Source organism: Sarcophilus harrisii, chromosome 3, assembly GCF_902635505.1.
Source record: "Sarcophilus harrisii chromosome 3, mSarHar1.11, whole genome shotgun sequence".
NCBI classification, from domain to species: Eukaryota; Metazoa; Chordata; class Mammalia; order Dasyuromorphia; family Dasyuridae; genus Sarcophilus; species Sarcophilus harrisii.
The window spans coordinates 234,900,597-234,925,277 of NC_045428.1; the positions used below are offsets into that span (position 1 = coordinate 234,900,597).

The following is a 24,681-nucleotide window of genomic DNA, read 5'->3' on the forward strand; positions in this document are numbered from 1 at the left end:
ATCAGCTGGAGAATGTTTAAATAAATCATGGTATATGAAAGTAATGGAATATTATTGTTCTATAAAAAAATGATGAGCAAGCTAATTTTAGAAAGGCTTGGAAAGATTTACACAAACTGAAGCTGAGTGAAAGAAGCAGAATCACAAATACAGTACACATGAACAGCAAGAATGTGTAATGATCAACTATAAAAAACTTGGTTCTTTTTAGTGGTTCAGTGATCCAAGGCCATCCCAATAAACTTTGGAAAATGCCATTTGCATCCAGAGAGAGAACTATAAAGATTGACACCTTTCTCCCCTTTTTCTTCTATTTTTTTTTCTCTTATGGTTTTTCCCTTTTGTTCTAATTTTTCTCTCCCAATACAGTTCATAGAGAAATATACATTTAAAAAATGTACATTAAAACAATTTAAATAATTTAAAAACAACAGAAAAAAAGAAAGAAAAACACAAGTGACCCAACTGGGATTAGAGATTGGGAGAAGGTAAGAATCTATAGGTTGTATTAAAAATCATCTAAGCAAAGTTAATCATAAGGACAAAGTAATAAAAGTTAGACAAAAATTTTTAAATTATATTTAAAATAGCAATAACAGAGGCACAAATGGAGGAAAATATAAACTTAACTTTCATGATTATAAGCAGAAATGACTAAAGTCAGTAAAAAAGGTACAAAAAAATGAAGAAAACATTTTCCCTCAAATAACATACTAGTGTGTCTATTTTCTCAAAGCTCGTCAATATCAACTACATACATCTTACATCTTTGCCAATTTGTTACATGAGGCGAATCCTCAGAGTTGTTTTGCTTGCTACTTCTGTTATTATCAGTGACTTGGCACATTTTCCCACAGGACTGCTTTTACTATTGTTCAGTGATTTTTCGATCATGTCTTACTCTTCATGATCCGATTTGGGGTTTTCTTGGCAAAGATACTGGATTGGTTTGTCATTTCCTTCTCCAGCTCATTTTATAGATGAAGATACTAAGGCAAATAGAGATGAGTGACTTGTTCAGGGTCCCACAACTAGTTCCTGAAGCTAGATTTGAATACCAGTCTTCCTGACTTCGGGTTGAGCACTCTACTGAGTACATTATTCAGATGCCTATTTGATAGTGAATAGTCTGCAATTACTTTGCAACAGTCTGCAACTCTTTTTTGAGAACTGTTTGTTTATCTCTTATGACCAGTTAGATACATTTTGGAATGAGTTTTTGTCAGATTATCTATCTTCCTACCTACCTAGAAAAATATATATGCATACATTTGCTGTCTAAATATCTTGAATCCAACATAAATCCAAGGTCTGATATAAAGAAGTTTCCCAATTCAATTGTTTCCCTTCTTATCTGAAATGGTTTAATTTTGTTTGTGCAAAAGTTATTCAATTTCAGATAATCAAAATAACTTTTTTTTATAATTGCTTCTAACTCCTTGTATTATTTCCTACCCACACCCACAACAAATTATGATCAGTTACTATTTTATTGTATTATCTTTAATGTAAAGATTATATATTCATTTTGAATTTTTTATGAAATACTGTATAAAATATTGGCCTAAATCTAATTTCCACCAGATTAAAATCTGCAATCAAATGGGAAGTTTTTTCCTTAAGTAATTTATGTTTTCTGGTTTACTGAATTTTGGGTTATTGAGTTCCATTAGCTCTGATTTTCCCTTGTCTAATCATTTCCACTCATAAATATTATTTTATAGTATGTCTTGAAGTCTGTAAGACTATTCCCTTTAGCCATACTTTTTTCATGATTTCCCTTGATATCCTAAAATTTCTGTTTCTCCAAATGAATTTTTGATTGTTGTTAACAACCACAGCAATGACATTAATATAACCTTAAGGTTTGTAAAATGTTTTACAAATATTATCCCATTTTATCCTCACAAGAAATCTGAGAGCTAAATATCAGTCCCTGACCTCAAGGAGCTGATGAGCTCTCATTGAAGATCACATACACATATATGAATAGGTACCAAATTCATGCAAAATAAAAGTAAATTTCAAGGAGGAGGAGAGAAAAGCTCCAGCTTGGGAAGAAATCAGGAAAAGGTTCATGTAGAAAGTAGAACTTGGGCTGAATTTTGAAATAAATTAAGGAAAAAGGGCCAAAATTGAGAAGGAATTGCATTCCAGGGATAAGAATAATTCACTGCAAGCAAAGGCAAAGAAGTAAGAAATGAGTCCCTGAGCATGAGGAGCAAAATAAGGTGGTCAACTGGCTGTTCTATAGAGTACATGAAGAGAGTTATGTACAAGAAACCTAAAAGACAATGGACTTTAAATACCTGATATAGGAATTTATATTTGATCCCAAATTTAATAGGGACAAGATGGTAGAAACAGTAAATCACCATAATTCTCCATATTCATCTCCAAACAACCATAAAAGAGAATCCCCAAAACAAATCCTGGAAAAGCAGAACCACCAAAAAGATGGGGTGAAACTATCTTTTAGCTCAAGAAACTTAGAAGATCAGCCAAACAGGTCTGTTTCATTCCAGTAAAAGGGAAATGCAATCCAAGACAAGAAGTGCCAGTAGCACGCTCCACCATGAGAAACCAGTGGGAGATCCTGAGTTCCAGTGTGGTAGGCCAGGCAAATACCAACACTAGGACCCTAGTAGGTATTTGAGAGATATTACAAAAGTAAAATCAGTGGGGGCCTTTCCTACAGTTTTGATGTGGAAGGAGGAGAGAGGAAGAGAAAGAAAGGAAAGAGAATTGGGGGAGGGAGAGACATTGAAGAAGATACTTAGGTTGTGAGCCTGGGTAACTAAGAGAATGGTGGTATCCTCAGGAATAGGAAAGGAAGGAGGACTTGGGGAACAGAGATAATGAGTTTAGGATGTCTACATGGCATCTAGCTGGAAATGTGAGCCTGAAAGTTAGGAGAGAGATTAGGCCTACACATACAGATTTCAGAACATTAGCACAGAGATGTTAATTGAATTCACAGAACTGATGAGATTATCCAGCAAAACAGTATAAGAGGGAGAAGAAAGGAGGGTCCAGGACAAAGACATGTGGGACACCCAAAGGTAGAGGATATGACCTGGATGAAGTTTCAGCAACTGAGACTGAGAAAGAACAGCTATACAGGTAGATGAATAAGGATAGAATATTATGAAAATTTAGAGAGAACACTGTATCAAGAAGGTGGTTGATAGGGAAAGGAGGGAAAAGGACCCACATATGCAAAAATGTTTGCGGCAGCCCTTTTTGTAGTGACAAGAAACTGGAAACTAAGTAGATGCCCATCGTTCGAGGATGGCTGAATAAGTTATGGTATATGAATGTTATGGAATATTATTGTTCTTTAAGAAATGATCAATAGGATGATTTCAGAAAGGCCTGGAGAGACTTACATGAACTGATGCTAAGTGAAGTGAGCAGAACCAGGAGAACATTGTACATGGCAACTACAAGATTATACGATGATCAATTCTGATGGACGTGGCTCTCTTCAACAATGAGATGACTCAAGCCAGTTCCAATGATCTTGTGATGAAGAGAGCCATCTACACCCAGAGAGAGGATTGTAGGAATTGAGTGTAGATCACAACATAGTATTTTCACTCATTTTGTTGTTGTTTGCTTGCATTTTGTTTTCTTTCTCATTTTTTTCCCTTTGATCTGATTTTTCTTGTGCAGCATGATTATTTGTAGAAATATGTATAGAAGAATTGCACTTGTTTAATATACATTGGATTGTTTTCTGTCCGGGGTGGGGATAAGGGAGAGAAAAAATTTATTATACAAAATTTGGTAAGGGTGAACGTTGAAAATTATCCATGTATATATTTTGAAAATAAAAAAAGCTTTACTTAAAAAAAAAAAAAAAAAAAAAAAAAAGGAAGGTGGCTAATAGCCAAAAGCTTCAGAGAAGTCAAGAAAGATAAGACTTACAAAAAGGCCAGTAGATCTGGGAATTAAGAGATCATTAATGGCTTTGAGGAGAGTATTTGAATTTTGAGATTAGACACCAGACTGCAGAAAGTTAAGACAAGGACAAGAAAAAAGTAAGGGGAGGTACCAACTGTAAATAGCTTTTTCAAGGAATTTAAACACAAAAGGGAGGAGAGATATAGAAAAGTTGGATGTGAACAAATCAAAGTGAGGTGGAAGTACATAACAGGGGAAATCTGGGTATACTTGTAGGTTTTAGAGAAGCAGCCATAGAGAGAATGAAGATAAGTGAGAAAATGGGATTGTCAGAAGGGCCAAGCTGCTGGTGGAATGAAAATTTTTTTGGCAAAAAATTTGCAAGATGGATAGGTAGGTTTGAGGGAAAAGATGAGTTCTGTTTTGAACATATTCAGTAGGCAATTGTGCAGGACTAGAGCTCAGCAAAGAAATTTTATACACACACACACACACACACACACGTACACACACATACATATGTGTATATACACACACATATATATGCCCATGTGTATATGTGTAGCTATATGTATATGCATCAGTTACATATTCAAGAGATAGCTGTTAAGAACTAGTTCAGCAAAGAGGCTATATATGTGAGTGTGTGTGTATGCATGTACATATATGTGTGTGCATTTTTGTGATTCAATTGTGTCCAACTCCTCATTACCCCATTTTGGAGATTTTAGTAAAAGACACTGAAAAGGTTTGCTAACTTCCTTTTCTATGGGGAAACTGAGGCAAACAGGATCATGAGACTTGCCCAGTATCACACTGTATTTGAACGCTGAGACTCAAGACACCAGACACTGAAATCTAAACTAAATTGCCCAGCATTGCAATTCTATTGTAGAGAGCACAACTCCATTAGGCTGGCCACACTGTTCAAATACCAAACATACAGTTGCCAAAAAGATTGTTTTATACAGAGCTTACCCATGACAAGTGCTCCCGAGGTGGTCAGAAAAAGCAATACAAGGACACTCTCAAGGTCTCCCTTAAGAACTATGGAATGGATTGTATTATGGGAGACACTGGCACAAAACTGCCCAGCATGGCATGCCCTCATCAGAGAAGGTGCTGGGCTCTTATGAACAAAATAGGATTTAATTAGTGCAAAAGAAATATGCAATATTTAAAATTAGAGAAGCTACCCAGATGTTTTTAGGTACTATCTGTGTCTGACCTGTGCCAGAACATACTAAGCTCATATTGGTCTAATCAGCCATAGTCAGACACACCATAACTCAACTCTTAACATTAAGAATGTCATTTTGGTTCTCTTAAAGAGCAAAGAACAATCACTGTGATGGTGATGTAAAAGATCTAAAAAGGAGCCAGCAGCTCTCTCAAAAACATTCGATACAAAATTCTAAAAATGCAGCAGAAGAAAAATGCTAAGGAAAACCAAAATTAAAAGAAAAAAAAAAAGCATTTCCATATGTCCCAGAAGCCTACAGGCAATTCTGGGCATAGGCAAGGCAGTGGTAGAAAAAAAGTCAGCACCATAAAGTGGCCCTCAAATTGGCTCTTTTCAACAATGAAGTGACTCAGGCCAATTCCTGTGGGCTTGTGAAGGAGAGAGAGAGCCATCTGCATCTAGAGAGAGGACTATGGGGACTGAATGTGGATCACAACATAGTATTTTCATCTTTTGTTGTTGTTTGCTTGTTTATTTTTTTTTCCTTTTTGATCTGACTCTCCTTATGCAACATGATAAATGTGGAAATATGTTTAAAAGAATTGCACATGTTTGAGCCCTGAAATCAATGCTCCTATTGGAGTTACTACAAAATAGCAAGGGGGGTGGGGGAGGTTAAGAACTTTAACCAGGAAGTTCATCACGTAAGAGGCCTGAAACCAGCAAAATCTAGGACAACCAAGTGGAGACTATCATCTGGACACAGCAGAGGATAAAGGTAACTTCTAATTGTTTTCTAATCAAGAAGCAATCAAGGAAAGGCCAACAAAAGTACACTGGGTTACCAAGAGTCAGATATCAGAATCAGAAATTTTGGAAGAAGCTATGTAGTCTAATCATTGGAATTCATTCATTACCTCCCAAATGAAACCCCAAAGTAAAAGCATACACAAATGTCATAGCCAAGGAAATTTAACACCAAAGACCTCATGTAGGAGATAATACTTTAGCAGAATCTTTGCAAACTTAAGACTTAAGGTAACAATGACAAAAAGATCAACACATATCAACTTCTATAAAAAGTTCAGTTTTTTGTAGTGGAGGAGATCCTTGATTTTCAACAACTCAATCACTTATAAAATGATATAATAATGTAGTTTTTTTAAATGTAATTTTCTTCTAAGAATCCTAAAAATTTCATTAAATCAAAGTAAAGCTCACTAACTTACAGTATGCAAACAACTATCACAACCAGGTTTTCTGTCTGGTCTCCAACCTTCCTAAGGAAAGGGGAAAATGCCACTGTATTACACTGAATGCCCTTTCTAGTTTTTATCTTCTTTTCAGGTTTCCTTTTTGATAAAATGAGTACCAGACTTCTCCCTTCCAGGAAAAGGGCATCAAGTCTCCAGCCTAGTTTTCTGTCATTGCTGAGGGGAAATAACAACGTTTGCCCATTTCCTAGCACTAATCTTCTTGCCTGAACTGCCAAAGGTCCAAAGAAAACTCTTTATCTTGAGGTAAAGCCCTATGGATAATGATAACCTAACACATCCCATTCTTCAAAGGTTAATGAACATCCTCAGTCATACTTTCCCCATCCCAGAAATTATGAACCCTCTCCTCTATCCCTCATGATTGATACTTTATTCCCATTCCCCCTTCAACTCCTACTCCTACTCTTCATGTACTAATCTAAAGCTCCTTCCACTGTGCTCTCTGGAATATCTGCTTTATATGCAACAAACTTGCTTTTATTTTTAATTTTTTCCTTTACAATGCTTCTATTTTCTGGCTCTCAATGAAATCTGACTTACTTCTCATATCAGTCTCCTCAGTATCCCTTTCCAGTACTTGGCTGTACTTTATTCATTCCCTCTAGGTAGTCAGGATGAAGAAGTTGGGATCCTCCTTGCTCCCCCACTGCCATTTCCAAGGCCTCTCTTTAGCACTATCACTTAGTAACCTTTTGCCCTTTGAGATTCAGTCAATGTATAGCTATCACCTAATCAAAATTCTGGTAGCTATTGTCTACCAACATTCAGGACAGTCCCCTTTTTTCATCAAAGAGCTTTAAGTTCATGGATCACAATCTTTTTCTACGCCACAACTCCTGCCCCGCCCCACTAGACTTCAAATTACATATTGATATTTCTTCAAACACCCTGCTCAACTTGCTCAATTCAGAGTCTACTCCTTTTAATTTATCTCAGTTACACATAGTTGGTCCATCTTCTTGTTCTTGAAATCACCCAAAAATGTACTGTCCATTTTCATGAACTTTGAAATTCTCGTATCTGATCACAATCTATTTTCTATCTACCTTAATCCTGGTTTTCATCCATATTGTGTTCTCCATTCCCTTGATCCTTCAATTCTTTCCTAGGCTATCTTCCCTACCATACTCTCCTTCCTTAACCATCTTAATCCCTTGGTGAACAAGTTCAACTCTACACTGTTCTGAAGTTTCTTGCCCCTTATTTTTTCACTAATCATGCCCTACCAAGTCAAAGCCTTGGATATTCTCCCCATCTGTTGTCTATTCCCACACATGTGCAGCTGAATTAAACTAGACAAAACCATGAAATCAGGCTGATTAGGTCCACTATAAATTTATATTAAATAACCTCAAATGAATTCTCATTTATGCAAAGCAACCCTTTGACAATTCTCCAATAACTCACTATCCTAATCATACCTATTTTTTATGCCTATATACCTGGGCCCATGTAAAAATTTCTTGGGAAATTCTAAATTTTCTAAAATTTCTACTTGCAAATAGAAAAAGTTTAAGAAGCCTCTTCTCTATAATACTGCACCCTTTATTTGCATAATTCCAAATTTCTTTCAAAAATGGTTGTTATCAATTCATAGCTCAACATTATTGTGTACTTATCTATCATATCTCACAACTTCTCTAACACTGACTATTGCCACTTTTTGATCAATTTATTAAATTTTGTCAAATTTTTGACAATCTGCAGTGTATGGCATGAAACTATAGAGTTGTTTTGATGTGCATTTTTTAAAAACTATTATTACATTATTGGTGGAATTGTAAATACATCCAGCCATTCTGGAGAACAATTTGGAACTATGCTCAAAAAGTTATCAAACTGTGCATACCCTTTGATCCAGCAGTGTTACTACTGGGCTTATATCCCAAAGAGATTATAAAGAAGGGAAAGGGACCTGTATGTGCACGAATGTTTGTGGCAGCCCTCTTCATAGTGGCTAGAAACTGGAAACTGAGTGGATGCCCATCAATTGGAGAATGGTTGGGTAAATTGTGGTATATGAATGTTATGGAATATTATTGTTTGGTAAGAAAAGACCAGCAGGATGATTTCAGAGGCCTGGAGAAACTTATGTGAACTGATGCTGAGTGAAATGAGCAGGACCAGGAGATTATTATATTCAACAACAATACAATATGATGATCAATTCTGATGGATGTGACCCTCTTTAACAATGACTCCAACAGAGCAATAATGAATTGAACCAGCTATACCCAGCAAAAGAACCTGGGAGATGACTATGAACCATAACACAGAATTCCCAATCCCTATATTTTCGTCTGCCTCCATTTTTGATTTCCTTCACAAGCTAATAGTATACTATTTCAAAGTCTGACTCTTTTTGTACAGAAAAATAACTGTTAGGACATGTATGCTTATGTTGTATTTAATTTATACTTTAACATACTTAACATGTATTGGTCTACCTGCCATCTGGGGGAAGGGGTAGGGGGAAGGAGGGGAAAAATGGAACAAAAGGTTTGGCAATTGTCAATGCTGTAAAATTACCCATGCATATACCTTGTAAATAAAAAGTTATAATAAAAAAAAGTTAAAAAAAAAAAAAGACCTATTATTAGTGATTTTGGCACCCTTTTAGATGGTTGTCAATACTTTGCAATTATTCTTTTGAAAACTGGCTTGTTCATATGACGTAATCATTTATTTGTTGAGGAGTGGCTCATTACGTATATTTGTTAATGTATACATATTATTTATTATTTATATTTGGCAATTATTTCTGTATCTTGGATACCAAACCTTTATCAGAAAAATCTAACACAAAGACTTTCCCCCATTTTTCATCTTTCCTTCTTGTCTTAGATGCATTAATTTTGTCTGTGCAGAAGCTTTTCAGTTTCATGTAATCATTTTTCTATTTTATCTTTTGTAATTTATCATATACCTTATTTAATACATTTCATACCCATACCTATACATATGGTATATGATCTATTTCTCTTCTAATTTTTTATATTATGCTTTTAATATCAAGGTCATTTAACATATGGAACATGGTGTTAGTATAAGCCTAATTTCTGTCAGTTGCTTTCCTGTTTTTCCAACAGTACTCTGTCAAATAGGGAGTTAATTCCTAGATAATGCTTTCTACTTTTCTAAACACTGGACTGTTGACTTCCATTGTTTCGTCTACCAATCTATTAACCAATGCCCAATGGTTTGATGACTGCTATTTTATAATAACTACTTTGAAGCTGGGAAGTCAAATAAATTACCAAGGGATACCTTATGGAACTTTACAAAATAATAACAAAATTCATTTGGCAAAGAAAAGATCTAGAATATCAAGGGGAATAACAAAAAGAAGTATGGATAAAAGGGGAAATAGCACTTCCCAGCTTCAAAGTAGTGTGTATATATATATATATATATATATATATATATATATATATATATATATGTATGTATGTATATATCTTTGTCCCTCAAACCCTTCCCTCTTTCTACCTTTCCAATATTTGCTATGAGCACCACCTCTCAAGAGCCAAGATTATATTTTGCCTTTGTATCTTCAATACTTAGTACAGTGTATGGCACATAGTAAGTACTTAAATGTTTACTTAGACACTGATCAAAATCCAGAGACATCATGTAAAAGAAAATATACTACAAGAAGCCAGGTACAAAAAGTTTTAAGTACCAAGGAACAGAGTGAGGATCACAATGAACATGCTACAGCTACTTACTGAGGAACAATTTTGGAATACCACACACCAAAAAGCAAAAGAAAATACCATCAAGAATAACTTACCTTATAAAACTCAGCTAATCCTACAAGGTAAAAAATGGACCTTTCGCACAACAGAAGGTTTCGAAGCACTCCTGATGAGAAGCTTCAAGCTGGGGAGACTCATTCAAATGCAAACACAGGAAACCTAGAACAGTAAACACATTCAAGCATTTAGAAAGACCAAAATGACAAATTGTTTATATTCAATCAAAGAAGTGTCTTTTCAAAATCCCAATTATCTTTAGGAACACAAAGAGATTAAAGTAAAAAAAAAAAAAACACAGAATAAAAAGAAGAAAAGAAAAGAAAATAGGAGGAATAAGGAATAAATTAGGGAGGAAATAAGGAAAGGGGGAAGGGAAAATTAATAGTTTTATAAAGAGGATATTATAAAGAGGATAGTTATATAAAGAGGATTAGATAAACAAATAGAGTTAGATATAGAAATGCATTAAACAACAAGGAAACAGGCAGGAACAGAGACAGGATAGTAAAAGAAAGCATAATCAGATGGAAATCTGCTAGATGATTGCACATGAAATGACAGTTCTAATATGTACAATTTGCTATTTCTTTTAAATATATATTACCTTCCTTTTTTCCTTTCCTCTCCTGCCTCTATCCAAGATGTAGTTATAATTAGATGCAAAACTTGTATATATATGAAAAATTATTCTGTATATATCGATTTATCATCAGGTTTCCCCCCCCCTCTAGAAGCAGATACCATTTCCCTTCATAAATCTTTTCTAGTTAATTTGGTATTTATAATAAAATTTTTTATTCACTCAAAGTTGTTATTAAAACTATATTGATTTTACTGTATACAACTGTATGTAAATCTATCCACATTTTCTAAGATTATCAAGCTCAGCATTTCTTATAGCATAGTAGTACTCTATTACAATCACATACCACAACTTATTCAATCACTCCTCAATTGATGGACATCTTGCCATTCCCAGTTTCTTGTCAACACAAAGAGAGTTCCTATAAATATTTTAATACAGGTTCTTTCCCTTGCTTTCTAACTTATCTTCTTAACAAAGGTATTAACAATATAATAACATATTATTTTAACAGTCCTTCAAATTTTAATAGTCCTTTCAAGTTTACAAAGTGATTTTAAAACAATGAACCCCACAAGAATTCAAGTATTAATATTTTTCCAGATGAGAAAACTAAGTCTCAAAGAGATAACACGATATCTAGTCACATACCTAGTTCCAAAAGAGGAATTTGAATCCATTTCTTCCTTACTTCTCATTTCCCACTGTACCCTTTGCTCGCTTAATCACTTTCATTTCTAGATCCTGAGCCATGTATGTACAGAATAAACTGGAGATAATTAAGAAAGAAGACTCTAGCATTCAAGGAGAATAGGAAATACTTCCTGCAGAAAATGACATTTTTGAATGGGGCTTAAAAGAAGCAGAAGATAAAGATTAGGAATGAGAGAATTGCAAGTAGGGGAGACAGTCAAGAAAATACATGTAGTCCGGTGATAAGAGTAGCATTAGACTGCAGAGTATACCAGGGGTGAGTAAGATGTAATTTTCTTATATTAGAAAAATAAGGATTCAGGTTATAAAAGGGTTTGAATGACAGATTTCATATTTGATTTGAAAACTGACAGGTATAGAGTTCACTAAATGAGGGAGAAAAAAGGTTACATGGTCAGACAAGACTTTAGGGAAATCAATTGATTTCAGTGGTAGATGACTGGAATGGAAATTAATTTGTGGCAGAAAGACCAACCAGAAGGCAATAGTTCAGAGTGTGAAGTGATAAGAGAATCCTACCATGGTAATAGCAGTGTCAAATAAAAGAAGGATAGATAGACAGACAGAGATACAGGAGAGGTGTTACAAAGGTAAAATTGAAAGAACTTGGAAGAGAGCAGAGGAAAGGATCAAAAATAACACTCAGGATTCAAAGTCTGGGTGAGTGAAGAATGGTACTACTCAGAGTCATACTCTAAGCATTTTGCATAAACAGGAGAAACTATTTCAAAATCTAGGGAAAAGATTTTGGGCATCTTGATTCAAAAGGTATATTGAACTAGGCTGGAGCACAAGAATTATAATTAGGAAAATCTTTGGGTCTCCTAACACTATGGAGGAGGATCCAGGCTTAGACAAGTCCCAAGAAAAGATATGCTCTTTCCCTAAATTCTTCTCTTGGTGTCTTGTCTATCCATAGATACAATAATATAATTTACCATTGCATTGCCCAAAAAATTCAGTAAACTAAATTTTGTCTCAACCACAAAGAGGTCAGGAACTTACTTAGAAATATATAAATGTTGGGAAGTTGTTTGTTATTGAAAAGGACCAAAATGCTATCATATTAAAGTCAAGTTAGTGTGTCTGACTGTGGCTTCTCAGACCAACATGAGGCCAGAATGCTCTTCCACAGGTTTACAAATTCTTGTAAAGATAGATTCTCTAAATTTGTGTATCTTACATTTCTTTTGAGCTACTTCAATTCTACTTTGCTTCTGCACCTTCTTTGATGAGTGTACACCATGCTGGGTGTCCTGTGCAAGTACTGTAGTGTTCTGCCATTGGCAGTTTTCTGAAGGTCTAGGAGCAGCCTTTGTTTCAGTAGATTAATCACCACAAGAAAGCCAGGTGTTAAAGCCCAAATCCTTTATCATCTTCTTCACAATCTAGTTTCCTTGCCTGCAGTCAGGCTAGCTTTGTTAGAGGCCTTAGAGTTTTGGTTTCAGTGGAGAAGCTAAGGAAGAGAGCCTGCCACAACGGTGGTGTGAGATGGAGGGAATGAATCTGCCTCGGAATCCCAGGGCTTGTGCTTCCGCCTCCAGCGACCACAATGGTGGACGATAGAATGAATCGGTCTCTCAGTCCCGTCTTCTCTGGTTCTGTCTCCTCTTGGTCTCCCAGGAGAGCCACCAGGAGCCCGACTAAAGATGGAATGAATCTCGTCCAGGCCTTTGCTGGCTGTTATATACTCTATTTTAATTACATTATCACAGGCGTGAATGTTGTGGAATTATATTAAGTACTAAGTACATGTACTAAATTAGAGAACTATTAAGCACCATGCTAAATTAGATAATCATTGTCTTTATCAATGCCACTGACTCACCTTGTAAGAATCCTTGTTTTAAGTACAGTTCTGTCTCATAACAAAGTACCTCCCATGTCATTTCTAAAATTCTTCAGAGAGACCTTTAAATTATCCTTGTATTACTTCTTTTGACTACCGTGTGAACACTTGACTTATGTGACTAAAATATTCTTTTCGGCAAGCATACATTTGGAATTCGAACAACATGGAATTGTGATCTCTGCAATAGAATCTGAATGCTTGGCAGTTCAGCTCAAGAAAGTACCTCAGTGTTAAATGTTTTATAATACAAGACATTCAGGGGCAGCTAGGTGGTACTGTGGATAGAGCACAAGCCCTGAAATCAGGAGGACTTGAGTTCAAATGTGATCTTAACACTTAACACTTCTAGTTGTGTGACTCTGGGCAAGTCATTTAACCCCAAATGCTTCAGCCAAAAAAAAAAGGCCATTCCCTAATTGATAAATGGTAACTAGAAAAGACTTACACAAACTTATACTGAGTAAAGTAAGCAGAACCAAGAGAACATCATAACAGCAATACTGTGAGATTATTACTTATGATAGCTCTTCTCAACAATACAATGATCCAAGACAATTCCAAAAGACTTGTAATGGAAAATGTCATGTATATCCAGAGAAAGCATTATGGAATCTGAATGCAGATCTAAGCATATACTATTTTCACTCCCCCCCCCCCCCTTGTGGTTTTTCCTTTTTTGTTCTGATTTTTCTTTCACAACATGACTAATATGGAAATATGTTTAACATGATTGTGAATGTACAGCTTATATTGACTGATTTGCTTTCTGCCTTGGGGAGAAGAAAGGGAAAGTTTCAAGAGAAAAATCTGTTACTCAAAATGTTACAAAAATGTCAAAAACTCTTCACATTTAATTGGGGAAAAAATAAAATATTTAGTATTTAAAAATGCAATGATGAAAAAAGATTTTCTAAGTTCACAGACTCCAAGTTGAAGACATCTTCTTCTGTGGTACCTTACTACTGTTTGAAGCCATTAGCTAACTTTAGAACTTTTGCTCAGTCTTGACAGTAGAATGTTATCTATTCTTTGAGAATACTATAAATTTTAACAATGAAATGGGTTTGTGTAAAAGAGATATACAAAAACATGATAAGACAGCCATTTTTGGACACCCTTTCTAAAGAGAAGCAGAAAAATGCTTAAATTAGAATAATTTATATGTAAAAATGTTATTAGCAGGCTTATGCCCAAAAGGCAGAGTACAAAATTTTTTACCACATGGAGACAGAAAAGAGTATGCCACTAGGATCACATTTAAAAAAAAAAAAAAAAAAGGCTTTTTTTTTTAAGGAGATGAAGGAGAGAAAAGAAGCAATGCTTTTAAATTTAAAAATTAAAATAAAAAATTATGAGACAAAAATAGATTGAATGCACATATAACAAAAACTTTAACAGATTTGATTAAGAAAAAAAGATACTTTCACTTATATCTTTCTCTTTGGAATCTCACATCAATCCTGGAAAGCTCAAAAAAGCTTAAGTGACTTTCTAATAGGTATCAGAAGTCAGATTCAAATCCATTCTTCCTTAGGACATAGACAGCACTCTATCTAAATAATAAGAACATGCAACTTTTTGAAAGAAGAAATACAAATCATTAATAACTATGTAAGAAAATGTTTAAACTTTTAATAAGAAATGTAAATCAAAATAATGAGATAAAATGAAATTGATAAAGTATTAAAACCAAGTGGCCTGCTACCAAACTTCTGGTAAAGTTGAAAATTTTTGGAAATTAATATAGAATCATATTCATTGGGGGAGGGGAATAGAGGATTTATATAACAAGGGATACAAGTTATGTGTATTCTTCAGTAATTCTATTATTAGAAATCTAAGGATTTTTTTCCCTTAGAGAAAAAAGATCTATTTGTACACAAAATCTTTTAAAGTTTCACAAAAAAAAAAAAAACAACCCAGCCCAGACATCTGATTCCATAATTTCCAATAATCTTAAAAAATAAAAGTTTCATATGAAATAATAAAATATTACTGAATAAAAATATAAAAAATGTGAAAAACATTAAAAGAAAAGTTTAATGTGATAAAAAGTGAGACAAATAAAAATAACAAGATTTGCTAAATTTGTACAACTAATAAAACCAAATAGCATTCACTTATTAATCCCCACAATATACCAGGCATTCGGCTAAGAGCTAAGGACAAAGAGAAAAATTCCTTCCCTTGCTTTATGTTGCACTGAAAGGACGTGTACATATATAAGTACATACAAAATAGCACTTTGGGGGTATTAATCCCCACCACCATTCTCACTATCACTACATTTTCCCTCAGGATTGACTCTAAGGAATGGTACTGAAAGGTTGGGAGGCAAGTATTTAAGTACTATAGTTCACAGGCCCAGTTGTGTTTTTTCCATGATTGATTATTGATTATCAATTATCCAGATAATTAGCATTTTAGAAAGGAGTACTTAATAAGGTGGTGTAGAAATATAATACAACATGTAATGCAAATATACTAAAATGAAATATAGGACTTTTAAAAGAATGAATATAAATATCCTTCCCAAAAATTAAAATAGGCTTAACTCCAGGAACATGTGGGAAAAAGGCAACTCACAACTACTGCTTACTGTGGGGGGGAAATCCTCTTTATAGGATCTTCAAGAAGTTCTTCTTAGGCATGATGTAGCTTCTTTTCTGGGCTCCATGTGTAGCCATGAATCTGCCCTCCCATAATCACATCCAGTCTGTTCTTAACTCCAGATGTTGACAGTGCTATTATCAATTGCTGTCCCAAAGGATAATGCTAAGATAGTGATAGGAAAATGAAAAACCCAAAATCCTTTAGACTCTTCAAAGGATTCTGAAGTCCTCCCCTGGACTAGGTAGAAGCTGAGGCGCATTCTTCCCTCCTCTCTCTTACCAAATGTTTTTTCCTCAAAGGCTTTGATGAACACTTCTAGCTCACGTTGCTAAATTTCATGAGTCCAAATTAGTCAAATATTTATTAAATGAATATCACCAACTTTCTTCAGAAGCTGAACACATTTCCTATATAACCCCACTCCAGTTGACCAAAGATTTTCAACTTTAGTCTAAAGTCTTTAACCAAAATATGTTTTTCCCCTAGTAAAGCATTGTTTCATTGAAATTGGGTAGAATGAGTTGGATTTATTCATTTGAGCCCCACACCCTCACAAATCAGTACAAGATGTAATAAGGAGGTTCTAGCAGCTCAGCTCAGCAGAAATGGCTTCACACAAAAGCTTTATATACACTGAGATTTGAAGGCAACTAAGGATCCCAAGACATGGAAACAGGGAAATCCTTCCAAACAGGGAAAAATTCCTGTGAAAAGGTACAAAGATAAGAGATGGCTTGCTTTGTTCAAGCAGTACTAATCCTGTAAGAATAATTCCATACTAGAATATGGAAAGGGACCTAATATGTAAAAAAGACTTCAAAAGGAAGATTATGTTGTATTGAGAAAAACACTGAATGAGATTTGGTAAAACTTTAAGTGGAGTTTATTCACTGATGGGCTACAAGAGGTATAGCAAGACCCAAATCAAGCATCCCTGAATAGCAGGAGGCAAGGATTTTATAAAGGCTAATACCACTAGTCAGAGATCTTATCAAGAGCAGGAGGGTATTGAGAACAGGGTATAGGATGGGGTACTCTGATCACAGAGCATAATAAGGACGTTGCATTCTACTTAAGACAAAATGCTTGAGTTAGTGTGGGAGGGGAGGGAGCAGGAGCTAGTTCAACAGTTAAGGTCAATTTATAAAAGAATTTAAATGGCAACCTATGTTTTTTTTTGTTTTTTGTTTGTTTTTTTTTTAGATTTTTATTAAATCCTTGATATAAGGGAATGAAATGGTCAAACTTATACTTAAACCCACTTCACTGTGTTTTGGAAAAGATGAATTGAATTACAGGATAAGACATTTATTGCCACAGTATGAGTAAGGGACTGTGGGGGCCTGAACTACTGTAGTAGTTATATAGGCATAAACAAGAACAGAAATGAAAGAAATGTAGCGAGGTAAAAACAAGATACAGCAGCCAATTCAAGAAAAGTTCAGACAGATGGTTCCCCACACTAGCCACCAGGTGTCACTAACAGCTTAGGTCAGCAGGGAGTAAAAGCATTAAAAGTGTTTAATGTTTCTTGTCTGCTTACATGTAGATATTCTATGTTTTTTAAAAAAAATCATTAAATGTATATTCTTTTAAAATAGCAGGAACTTCTGAACATAGAGTATATTCTAATACGCATAACTATCAGTCCAGTTATAGTATTCTGGTATTTCATATTTGTAAATTTTATTGTATGTCTCAATTTTACAGAAAAAGACATAGGAGTACACCACAAAATGTCACCCCAAGTTATCATTTCTGCAAAATCATGAATTATATGCATGTGTGTATGTACATATATATATGTTTATAAAACCAAACTCTACAAAAAACTCCAACCCCCACTGTAATTTTATCATCCTTTAGAACTAGCCATACCATGTAACATTTCGCCTGAAATTATACTTTCATAAGCTAATAATTAACTTGAAGAAATTTTCATTAAACCAAACAGTGCTTTAAAAACTTGCAAATCCTAGATCTTCCCTCCCACTCTTTTAAATTTTCTTCTGATATTACCTCACAAATTCTGTCTAAATTTTTTATTATTTATTTTTACCATTCTTTTCTTTTAAATTTTGAATTCCAAATTCTCTCTTCCCCTTCCTTCCACATCTTCCCTTACGCACTGAGAAAGCAAGCAATATATCAATTATACATGTTAAATCATATGAAACTTATTTCCATTATTAGCCATATTTGTTTTTTTTAAAAAGACAAAAATAAAGTGAGAAAATCGTACTTCAATTTACATTTAGAGTTCATAAAAACTCTCACCTCATGATTGCCTACAGCACTAGTACTTAATCAAAATTCACATAGTACTCAGAATTATATGCCACCACGTGTTCAGCCATTCCCCAACTGATGAACATCCCCTCTCTTTCCAATTCTCTGCCACCATAAAAAGAATTGCTATAAATATTTATATATTTTATGATCCTTTGGGCATAGTTCCAAGATATTTTTCAATATGGTTGAAGCGGGTCACAACTCCACCAACAATTCATTAGTTTATTTTTCCCTCATCCCCTCTAGCATTACCCATTTCTGATAGATTTGAGGTGCTTAGAGTTGTTTTAATTTGTATTCTAAATCAATAATGATTTAGAACTTATTTTTCATATGATAAGCAGCTTTGATTTCTTCTTCTGAAAACTATTTCTATATATCATTTGATCATTTTTATCAATTGGAGAATGGCTCTTAGTTTTTATAAATTTGACTCAATTCTATACTTAGTATATATTGAAGAGACAAGGCCTTTATCAGAACACCTACGCTAATATTTTTTTTTGATAATGCTTCATTATACATGACATCTTTTAATAAAATATAGCTTCTTTGATGATCATTTTAATTAAGTCTTTTTTTTCTTTTACTTTAAGAGCAGTTATTCTCACACTTTTTTTCCCCCTGAGGCAATTGGGGTTAAATTATTGGGACTGGTGCTCTATCCACCGCACCACCTACCTGTCCTACCCACACTTTTTTTTTTTTAAACATCAGCTGACGAATATTAGATTTAGTTCCCGTCCTTTATTTAACTTTATGAGCATGTTTTGGTTTGAAGTATGTCTCTTGTAAATATATTGCTGGGATTCTGGTTTCTACTTAATTTTGCTACCATTTTATGGGTGAGCCCATCCAATTCATATTCACTGTTATGATTACTGAATATTTCCCTCCACTCCATTTTCTTGTTTCTTCTCTATCCTGTTCCTTCCTCAACAATCTATTTTGCTTCTAACCACTGCCTTACTTAATCTGGCTTTTTTTTTTATCATTCTCCCACCCTTCTTCTCATATCACCCTTTCTCCTTTTTCCCTATTAGGTTAAATTACATTTCTATACCTGAGTGTGTCTATCCATTCTTCCCTCCTTGAACTAATTACAATTAAAGTCAGGTTCAAATATTGCCTGCCACCACCCATTTCCCCTTCCATTATAAAAGTTCCTTGTGTGCCTTTTATGTGAAGTAATTTTTCTCTCTCCCTTCCCCCTTCTGTCAATGTATCCTTTTTTCACAAAGGCCCTCTTCATTTGAAGATCATTCCAACATAATCAACTCACCCATGACCTCTATATAAACTCCTTTTGATTATTTGATTACTCTAATAATGATAAAGTTCTTAGGAGTTGTGGAAAAATTATATGTATGAGTGTCTTATGATTATTCTTTTATGTTTACCTTTTTATGATTCTCTTGAGTCTTATATTTAAATGTCAAATTTTCTATTTCATCAGGAATGTTTAAAGGTCTTCTATTTCATTAAATATCCATTTCCCTCCTGAAGGACTACAGTTGGCTTTGCTGGGTAGATTATTCTTCATTGTAATTCTAGGTTCTTTGTCTTTTGGAGTATCATATTCTAAGACTTCAATACCTTTGGCATTAAAGTCTCTAAATTTTATGTGATCCTGACTATGGCTCCAGAATATTTTAATTGTTTCTGAGTGCTTGCCATATCTTTTATTTGACCCAGGAACTCTAGAATGTGGACATAATATTTTTGGGAGTTTTCATTTTGCTATCACTTTCAGGAGATGAGCTGTAGATTCTTTCAATTTCCATTTTACTCTCTAATTCAAAAATGTCAGCGCAGTTTTCCTTGATAAGTTTTCCTTAGGCTAAGAGCACCCAAAGCTGTTGCAGCAATACTAACTGTTGTTGCTGCCATATACTTGGGTTCCAGACAGGCTTCCACTCCAGTTTCACAGATTACTCCTTAAATCTTAAGTTTTCTTAGTTCAGAAAAATGTCTTACTCTCTGCTACTCCAAAATTCGATTTAAGGCATTATTTTAAAGTTATTTGGAGAGGAATGTAGGGAGAGTTTAGCTGGGTAGTTGCTATAATCTGCCATTCCCCTCACAACACTTCTGAAACTACTAATTTCTTCATTCCAAATTTACTAACAAAACCATAAAAGCATAACAGAGACTTAGAAATTGTCAAGAATACTACTTGCAACATAAGAATTTTTTAACTTAGTTTTAAAGGAATAGAACAACAAAAAAAAAAAGATAAAGGGTAAGTTAATCGAAAATATAAAACCCCAAAACACTGTTTGAGAAGTGTAGACTTGGAAGTCTGGTGAGCAGGGCTGAGCCAAGGAAGGATCACTGTAGCCAGCTATGGCATATCCAGGCATCACCATAAACAGGTACCCATCACTGTGATGAACCTGTTGTGGAAGGCTGCTGCCATTCATCTCCAAAGGTCCCAGTTGAAGAGATATTTGAATTTTTGTCTTACTCTAAAGTTCAGTTTTTAAAATTTTATTCTGTCATAATTATATGCCTATTTTGTCTAATGTATATGCCAAATACACCAAAGGAATATGGCCTCTTCTGATGTTAAAAAATGTGATTTTGCCAAGATATATTATTCTCTTTTCTCTGTTCATGTCTAAGAACTTGAACTCTCCCCCCTATCATTTACTACATTAAAAACAAATAAAATATTTAAGACCCCTTTAGCAACATGAATTATTTGCCAGGAGATCATGTATAGAGGATAAATGTATCCTAAAGATATTGAAGCTGTATTATCCAAAGAATTTAAAATTAAATTTCTATCTCTCTTTGCAATAGAACTAGTAGCTCTGAGTCAATTCTAATGAGAGCAAGGTTCAAGCACTCCTTGCCAAAACCTCTCATCTTAGCCTATTCTACAATACCTCTTTCACACCTCTTTTATGTGAGATAATTTACCCCATTCTACCTGTACCTTCTACCCTCTCCCAGTGTATTACTCTCTGTGACCTTCTTGTTTTAGATATGAATCCATCATATTCTACACACACACACACACACACACACACATTCTCTATGTATAATCCTCCTAAGATGACCAAATAATGATAAAGTTTTAAGGAGTTGCATCTTCCCATGTAGGAATGTAAACACTTCAACTTTATTGAATCTCTTCTGATTTCTCTTTCCCGTTTACATTTTTTTTTTCTTTCTTGAGACGTGTATTTTAAAATCAAATTTTCTATCCAACTTCTGCTCTTTTTAATCAGGAAAGTCTGAAAGGCCTTCATTTCAATGAATATCATTTTCTATGTTGAAGGATTATTCTCAGTTTTCTGGGTAGGTAATTTTTAGTTGTAATCCTAGCTTCTTTACCTTTCAGAATGTCATATTACAAATTTTCCAATCCTTTAACGTAGAAGCTGCTAAAAAAATTTTTTTTTTTTTAATATGTCTATGGCTCCATAATAATGTGAACTGTTTCTCTTTGGCTCCTTGTAGTATTTTCTTCTTAACCTGGGAGCTTTGAAATTTGGCTAAAATGTTCCTGCAAGTTTTCATTTTGGGAACTCTTTCAGGAGCTAAGTGATGAATTCTTTCAATTTCTATTTTACCCTCCGGTATAACAGAATATACAACAATTTCCCTTGGTAATTCCTTGAAATATAATGTCTAGGCTTTTTTTTTTTTTTTTTTGGATGATGCCTTTTCACTTAGTCCAATAATTCTTAAATTATCTCTTCTCAATCTATTTTTAGGGCAGTTGTTTTTCCAATGAGATATTTCAGATTTTTTTATTTTTTTCATCCTTTTGATTTGTTTCATGATATCTCATAAAGTCATTAACATTCACTTGCCCAATTCTAATTCTGAATTATTTTCTTCAGAGTTTTTGTATATCTTTTCCCATTTGACCATTCTACTTAAGAAAACTCTTTTCTTCTGTTGAATTTTTATACATTTTTGTCCATTCGAACAATTTGGCTTTTTAAAGCATTTTCTAAACTGAATTTTTGTGCCTCTTTTACCATTTAGCCTATTTCTTTCTTTTCATTAATTAATTAATTTTTAACATACATTGCTTTATGAATCATGTTGGGAGAAAAAAATCAGAGCAAAAGGGAAAAACCATGGGGGAGTGAAAAAAACAAAAGAAAGAAGTGAACATGCATGTCTTGATTTACATTCGCTCCTTACTTCTTTTTCTGGATGCAGATGGAATTTTCTGTCCAAAGTCTATTGGGATTGCTTTAGATCATTGAACCACTCAGATGAACCAAATTGTTCACAGTTCATTATGGCACATTCTCGCTGTTATTGTGTAAAATGTATTCCTGGTTCTGCTTGTTTTGCTCAACATCAGTTCATATAAATCTTTTCAGGCCTTTCTAAAATCAGCTTGTTCATCATTTTTTATAGAACAATAATATTCTATTATTTTCATATGGCACAATTTATTCAGTCATTCCCCAACTGATGAGCATCTACTCATTTTCCAATTCTTTGCTACCACAAAAAGAGCTGCTAGAAACATTTTTGGCACATGTGGGTCCTTTTTTTTTCCTTTATGATTTCCTTGGGATAGAGATCCAGTAATGGACCCACTACTGGGTCAAAGGGTATGCACAGTTTTATAGCCCTTTGGACATAGTTCCAGATTGCACTCCAGAATGGTTTGATCATTTCACAACTCCACCAACAATGCATTAGTGTCCCAGTTTTCCCACATCTCCTCCAACATTAATCATTTTCTTATCCTGTCATCTTAGCCAATCTGAGGTGTGAGGTGGTATCTCAAAAGTTGTTTTAATTTGCCTTTCTCTAATCAATAGTGATTTAGAACATTTTTTCATATGACTATAGAGGGCTTTAATTTCTTCACCTGAAAATTGTCTGTTCATATCCTTTGACCATTTATCAATTGGGGAATGACCTGTATTCTTATAAATTTGACACTGTTCTTTACATATCTTAGAAATGAGGTCTTTATCAGAAATACTGGCTATAAAGATATTTTCCCAACTTTGTACTTCCTTTGAATTATGTTTCTGTTAGTTTTGTTTGTGCAAAAACTTTTTTGTTTAATGTAATTAAAGTTGTCCATTTTTAATTTTTATAATGTTCTCTAATTCTTCTTTGGTCATAAATACCTCCCCTTTTCAAAGATCTGATAGTAAATTATTCCTTGTTCTATTAATTTGTTTATGGTGTCATTCTTTATGTCCAAATCATGTATCCATTTAGGCCTTATTTTGGTATGGGGTTTGAGATATAGGCTTATGCCAAGTTTCTGAACATATTATCCAGTTTTCCCAACAATTTTTGTCAAATAGTGAGTTCTTATTCCAGAAGCTAAAATTTAGAGGTTTATCAAATACTAGATTGCTATATACCATGATTACTGTGTCGTTATTAATCTATTTTACTGAACTTATTTCTTAGCCAGTACCAAATGGTTTTGATGACTGCTGCTTTATAATATAGTTTTAGGTTTGATACTACTAAGTCACCATCCTTTGTATTTTTTTCCATTAATTCCCTTGAATTCATTCTTTATCTTTTGTTCTTCTAGATGAATTTTATTATTTTTTTTCTAGTTCTATAAAATAATGTTTTTTGGCAGTTTGATATGGCACTGAATAGGTAGACCAGTTTAGGCAGAATTGTCATTTTTTATTATATTAGGTAACCCTAGCCATGGATAATTGATAGTTTTCCAATTGTTTAGATGTGACTTTATTTGTGTAAGACATGTTTTGTAATTGTGTTCATATAGTTCTTGGGTTTGTCTTGGCAGATAGATCTCCAAATAATCTTAAATGGATTTTCCCTATCTCTTGCTGATAGGCTTTGTCCATATGATTTATGTTTATTTTATATCCTGCAACTTTGCTAAAGCTGTGAATTGTTTCCAGTAGGTTTTCTGGAATTTTCTGGAATTCTCTAAGTATATCATCATCTGCAAAGAGTGATAATTTTTTTTATTTTCTTGTTGCCTATTCTAATTTCTTTAATTTCTTTTTCTCTTATTGCTAAAGCCAGCATTTCTACAAAAGAAATAAATTACATAAATAGTCCCATTTTAGAAAAAGAAATGGAATAAATTACTAATGAACTCCTAAAGAAAAAATCTCCAGGACCAGATGGATTCACAAGTGAATTCTACCAACATTTAAAGAACAACTAATTCCAATACTATGTAAACTATTCGAAAAAGTAGGTAAATAAGGAGTACTGCTAAATTCCTTTTATGACACAAATATGGTACTGATATCTAAATCCAGAAAAGCGAAAACAGAGAAAGAAAATTTCAGACCAATCTCCCTAATGAAAATTAATGCAAAAAACTTTAAATAAAATGTTAGCAAAGAAATTACAGCAACTTATCAGCAGGATAATACACTATGACCAAGTAGGATTTATACCAGGAATGCAGGACTGGCTCAATATCAGTAAAACTATTATCATAATCGACCACATCAATAACAAAACCAACAGAAATCATGATAATCTCAATAGATGAAGAAAAATCTTTT

At 34.0% G+C, this 24,681-nt stretch overlaps 1 protein-coding gene across 2 annotated transcripts in view; it reads right to left on the minus strand.

The window, feature by feature from the left end:
- The window catches only part of PKNOX1 (PBX/knotted 1 homeobox 1), a 156,727-nt gene that overhangs the window by 94,786 nt on the left and 37,260 nt on the right, over positions 1–24,681 (minus strand). For both annotated transcript variants that reach the window (XM_023498863.2, XM_003763382.4), the window contains exon 2: positions 10,160–10,283. The gene's annotated coding sequence lies outside the window, so the exon portion shown is untranslated. The remainder of the gene's footprint in view (positions 1–10,159; positions 10,284–24,681) is intronic.